Raw genomic sequence first — 6,059 nt, 5'->3', positions numbered from 1 at the left:
TGAAAAGCAATTAGGAGTCATCCAATACCTATGAGTTAATCTATATGAAGGGTTTAATTTGGGCAGCCTTCTATTCTGCCTTCCTTTCCTTCCTCTAATTGAGTAAACAAATGCATTAGTGAGTAAGGCTAAGTCTTCTAGGGTGAAATGTCTTGTGGTTCTAACCATTCTGCCTCATTTCCAGGATATTAACAAGACATTTGAAGATGATTTTAAAGATAATAAGATATAGCCCTTTGGAAGAAAAGCAGATTAGGGGCTTCCAGCCAGTGCATTGCTAAACATACTCACTGAAACTTAATATCTTAAAAGCATTTCCTTCCTAAAGTGTGCTCATCTTAAAAAAAAGCTTTTCAGGGAAACACTCGTGTTTGGGGCCCACAAAAAGAGCCTAGCACTGAAGCCAATTCTAATTTCCAGTGGGTGAAAGGAGTCCAGGGATTCTCTATGCACAGAGGGAAAAGTCAATCATTATCTGCTGGCTGATCATACATTCAGCAGGGATGAAGATGTAATTTGCAGCAAATGGCATGGACAATTGTTAAATATTTTGACAGTCACCCCTGTTGTCAGCTGGATTTTTCACCTGCAGATGTTGTTACTTGACAATACCATCTGCCTTGAGTATAAGTGCTTTATTATTTTCTGTGGTCAGGCCAGTTTTCCAGATGCTTCCTCTTCCTTAAAAGTTAGCAAGGAAAAAAAAAAAAAAAAACGAACACAGCCAGGCACAAAGAAGACTGCTAGCCCAGCAACAGCTGCTGTAGCAGTCTGACCTTCTAGAACACTGATGCTTTAATTTCTTTCCTGCCCAGTAAAGGTGGGGTAACCTGCCTGTCAAAAGAATGCCATTCTAAAACACATGGAAACAGGGAGGGCCTCTGTCTTCCTGGAACTTAAGTTCTAGTGGGAGAAAGATGGACAATAAGTAGGTAAATAAATCATGTCAGATAATAATAAGTATTATGAAGAATAAAAGTAGTTGTAATAAGACACAGTAACTGAGAGATGGAGGTAGGTGGCTATTTTAGATAGAAAGATCAAGAAAATCCTCTTATAGGAAGTATGACATTTGAGATGAAAGCTGAAGGATAAACAGTAGCCAAACTAGTTTTAACACTTTAGAATGTTTTTTACACTTCTTTTTAGACATGCTTATATAATTTATTTTTGATAGTTTTACTGTACATTTATTTTTAAAGAAAAACAAAAGACAAATCCAAGTTTTCCAGGCAAATAAACTCATAACTTTATCACATCTGATACTATCATCTTCTGTATAAGCTTTTAATTAAATTGTTTCTACATACTTCATGTTGTTTGATTTGATTAAATGTCTATTATTCATTGTGCAAATATTTACTAAGCTAAAATAGAAACAAACATTAAGAAACAAATTTTTACCTTGTAATGTAAAACAAAAGAAAGATAGGGTTTCTAAATGCTATTCTATCCTTGAATGTTGGCACTCTTTGTTTTTCAAACCTTATTTATCAAAACTGATAGTAGCCTCAAGAAGTTTAATGATACTGGTCCTGGTATTTTTTGCCATATTTATTACATAGCAATAGTATTTACAAGGCTGAAGTAGCTGACACATATTGGTAGTCACTGTATAATTTTGATTACAGTTATAAAAATTTAGTTTATGGATTAACTCTGTACCCTGTCATCTTTTAGCCTGCCTGTTCCTTCTTGTAATAAAATACATATCCCTTAGGGTTAAGATCCATAGTTCCAGAATATTCTCAGCCATCTGGTTCAGGTACAGGGTAAAGTTAAGCTGGAAATAATAATTATTAGCTAAAAGAAGCTTCTTTTGTCTTATCTGCTTCCCAAGGGCTCTGTTTGTAAAAAGAGTACAGACCAGAAATCCTGTGCCTTGCTAAATTCTTTCCATGTGCCATCCTATTGCTGAGCTTTCGTTTCCTCATTTTTTAAATGAGAAACAAAATACCTGCCCTATCACCACTTACAGGTGTGATTTATAGATTTAATGAGAATATATCAAAATACTTTATAACCCACAAAACATAAATTTATATAATGCTAGCCACTTTGAATTGAACATCCTCTAAATTCTAGAAATAGTACTGGAAGCTTTGCATATATAGTGTTACCTCTTAATTCTCAATACAACCCCTCAGTTTTTATAATTACATTCAGTATATAAATGAGTTAAGAGAAGTGCAAAAAAAGTTAGGTAATTTGACAAAGGTCAAATAGCTAGAGGGGGCAAAGTTGGGATTCAACACAATATTGCTTCCAAATAGAGGCTTTACTTTTCCCTTCTACTCAGAGCTAACACAGCAACCTTAAGAATGGTGGGTGAGACTAAGAAAACTTGGAATGGGGAGGAATCAATGAGTAGCCTACTTTGACACAGAAAACACCCTGATAAAATCTATGCTGTATTTTAGAATCCCTGGGCTTCATATATTGTTTTATAGTTTTTATTAATCAACTATAAGATGAAAAGTGAAAAATAAATGTTCAGATGCAAAAATACGATATGCCATCCCACCCAAGCTTATATTTTAAAATTCTACTTTACTCATTTTATCAAGCATATAAATAAATCACAAATAACGTGAACTAAGAAAAACATAAAGACTTCCTTTGCTTTTGGAAAACAGCTGAGAAACAACAGAAAATTATTTTTAGAAATACGGAAAAAAAAGTTGCTTTTATAGTAGCCAATATGACCTCATTAGGCATTAAGACACATCTCTGTTTGTAACCTTAATACAGCTATAGTATTACTATTCATAAAAATCAAGGCTTCCAGTAAAAACTGAGTATTTTGCCACACTAATCTTCAAATTGCATCACTAAAAATGTAGTTATACACACCAATTTCTAATCTCAGAACATTCTACACAATAGATTTTAATCACTGGAATAAATAATTGCTCAGAAAAGCAGTACTGCTTCAATTACAATATGATTTGCCAGTCAATATTCCTGTTTTCCAGTAAAAAGATTTCATGAGCAGAGACATTGAGCTCCTTGTGTTTTCATCAATCAAGAGAACACTTCTGGGCCGGGCACAGTGGCTCACGCCTGTAATCCCATCACTTTGGGAGGCCGAGGTGGGCGGATCACTTAAGGTCAGAGCTCGAGACTGGCCTAGCCAACATGGTGAAACCCCATCTCTATTAAAAATACAAAAAATTAGCCAGGTGTGATGACAGGCTCCTGTAATCCCACCTACGCAGGAGGCGGAAGCAGGAGAATCGCTTGAACTTAGCAGGCGGAGGTTGCAGTGAGCTGAGACTGCGCCACTGCACTCCAGCCTGGACGACAGAGCGAGACTTTATCTCAAAAAAATAAAAAAAGAGAGAGAACATTTCTGAGCAGCTTCCATGCAAACATTTTTAACAGGTTGACACAGATCTGTAATCTTCGCTCCTCATAATGGCACTGCCAGACACAGGCATGTGAACTCCTGCCTCGGCACCCTTATGGACAGTGTCAGGACCTACTCCACCATCACCTCTATATCCAAAGATAGGAGCTGGGTCCTCAACCAGTGAACCTTTGGCATCATATCTTTCATAAATTTCTGTTCTCCAAATCCAGGTTCCATTGTCATTACCAAGGCCATATCTATTTTATTAGCGCACGGTGCCAAATACTCAACTGTAGTTCCCAGTTTAATGGCAAGGCCAACATTCAGCTCATTCTCCCAAATGTCTTTAATCAAAGCCCTTGGGTTCTCAGTAGCCTCGAGATGAAAGGTGTACTGATTGGCACCTGCTCCAGCCATTGGCTCTACCCACTATTTACGGCCTGAACCCTCTCATGTGCATGTCAAAGAAAGAGTCCTGACCTAGCTGCTTTTGAAGGCTTTCTACCACAGAGTCGATTATCTAGAGGCACTTGTCCCCAAATTGGCCGGGTCACTGTTGAGGAGAGGTGGGCCAATCTTGCAGTCTGACACCATAGTCTGGGCTTATATAATGTTTTCTTGATCTATTATAGAAGTATCTTTAAATATTCTTCCACAGCATAATTTTAATATTTTATTTGAAGATAAATAAACACACTAAGAAATTAACCATCACCTGTAATCCCTCCATGTAAAATCAATCACATAATGAAGTTAAGGTTCCCCATTCTTCTGCCTATTTTGCCTTTCCAATCCCTATGCCCCTGTTCCTAACTCTCATTGCTGTGCCAGAGGAATTGCTAGTAACAATCTGCTTGATGACTGAATTACTGACAAGCATTCTGTATTGACATATTTAATTCAAATGTGGTAGATAATTTGAAAAGTCTTAAGAGTTCTCTCCTTGTTATTTTCCCTGGATATGATTTTACCTTTCCTGTGCAAAAACCAATGCAAGTCCCAAAGGCCGAAGACTGTCCTCAGTTCCCTCTTAATTGTGTAACTGAATGGCAAGCACCAAATAAATAGTGGCTCCCCGCACCACAGTAACAATGAGAAATGATAGACTATGAGCTATGTGCCCAATAGTCAGCAAAAGATTTTACATATATCCTTATTTCATCCTCACAAAACAAACGCTCTAGCCTATACTGTCTCTACTGTCTCTGTAAATGTCCCTATTTTAGAAGTGAGGCTCGTAGATTAAATAAATTGCCCAACATCACATAGCAAGAGACATGCAGAAGTTTATGTTCAGGTCTGGCTGATTTCATCAGGCCCTGCTCTAGATGAAGGGTAGGCAAACTATGGCCCAAACCAGCTTACCACTTGTTCTTGTACAGCCTGAGAGCTAAGAATAAATTTTACATTTCCTAATGGTAAGGAAAAAAAAAAAGAATAGTCTCTTGTGACATATAAAAATTATATAAAATTAAAATTTCAGTGTCCATAAATTGTTTTATTGGACCACAGCTACACTCATTTGTTATGTGTTATCTATAGCTGCTTTCACACTACAACAGCAGAGCTAAGTAGTTGAATAGTTGTAACAGAGATGCAATATCCTGCAAAAACTACAATATTTAACATCATAATTTAAGGAAAAGTTTTCCAACCCCTCCTCTAGATAGCCAAGAACCACATGGGCAGCAAATGAGTAACAGGCTTCATTATTCTCAGTTCAATCAGAAAAACTGAGTTACTACAATATCATGGTATTAGATGGTTTGATATAGGAATCAGGACTTACAGGAAAGTGGAAGAAGCTAGAAGAGTGAAGATCTGGAGGCTTCAGCTGGAGGATCAGGAAAACTGCCACTATAATTTCAACTTGAAGTGCCAGAGTGGGTGAAGAAAGCAGGGCTCGTGAGGAACTCCAAGGAACCACTACCCCTGGTTTCACAACCTGAAAAGGGAGCTCAGGAAGAGCTTTGCAAAGCAACCATGTCTGGCAGTCAAGAGCTCCCCAAAATGATGGCTTCTTTTCACTTTTGCTTTCCAAATCTCTGCAAGTTCCTCCCAGTGATAAACACTAACTCTGACCTATAGAGGAAAAGGAATTCTGGGAAACAGGCTCAGTCTTAGAACGAAATGATGATTGTGTAGATTTGCCACCATAACCCAGCATATGTCCCAACCAGTGTCTGGCAATACTATTCACAGTACTTATGCTGTTTCTCCTTTGGAATTGGATCCAGACTTGAACCCCAAACTATTCAACTGGGTACCCAGTATTTTATTATCTTCATTGTCAAATTGTGTTCATTGTCATTAAAGGGGACTTCCCTGGTGCTCACTTCTGCCTTCAAGCTGGGCTGGGTGCCTTATAAACTTCATCTCATTTAATACACTCAATAACCCCTCCAGGTAGGGAGGCTTAACCTCTTTTTACAGATGAGGAAACTAAAGTTTGAAGAGATTAAGAAAATTGCCCAAATTCACAGTGTAAATGGTGAAGCCAGGCTTGAGTCTCTGTTCCGTATGATTCCCAAACCCAGTACAGCAGACTACTATGCTCTGTGCCACAGCCACGTTCTTCTCAGACTCTGCTTCCAGAACGCTCCCCTTCACTGTGGCTTACAAATTGGAGAGCTTTTATTTGCTGGTAATCTAATTGCCCACAACCATGTTCTAATTCTCCCTCCCTCAAATTAGACCCTTGAAAACT

The 6,059-nt window shown here is 37.9% G+C and overlaps 1 pseudogene; it reads right to left on the bottom strand.

Moving 5' to 3' along the window:
• Positions 1-3,316: 3,316 nt before the first annotated feature.
• Positions 3,317-4,232, bottom strand: LOC105535658 (annotated as a pseudogene).
• Between the last annotated feature and the right edge of the window lie 1,827 nt (positions 4,233-6,059).

Source organism: Mandrillus leucophaeus, unplaced genomic scaffold (assembly GCF_000951045.1).
Source record: "Mandrillus leucophaeus isolate KB7577 unplaced genomic scaffold, Mleu.le_1.0 Scaffold149, whole genome shotgun sequence".
NCBI classification, from domain to species: Eukaryota; Metazoa; Chordata; class Mammalia; order Primates; family Cercopithecidae; genus Mandrillus; species Mandrillus leucophaeus.
This window is presented reverse-complemented; position numbering and strand designations above follow the sequence as displayed.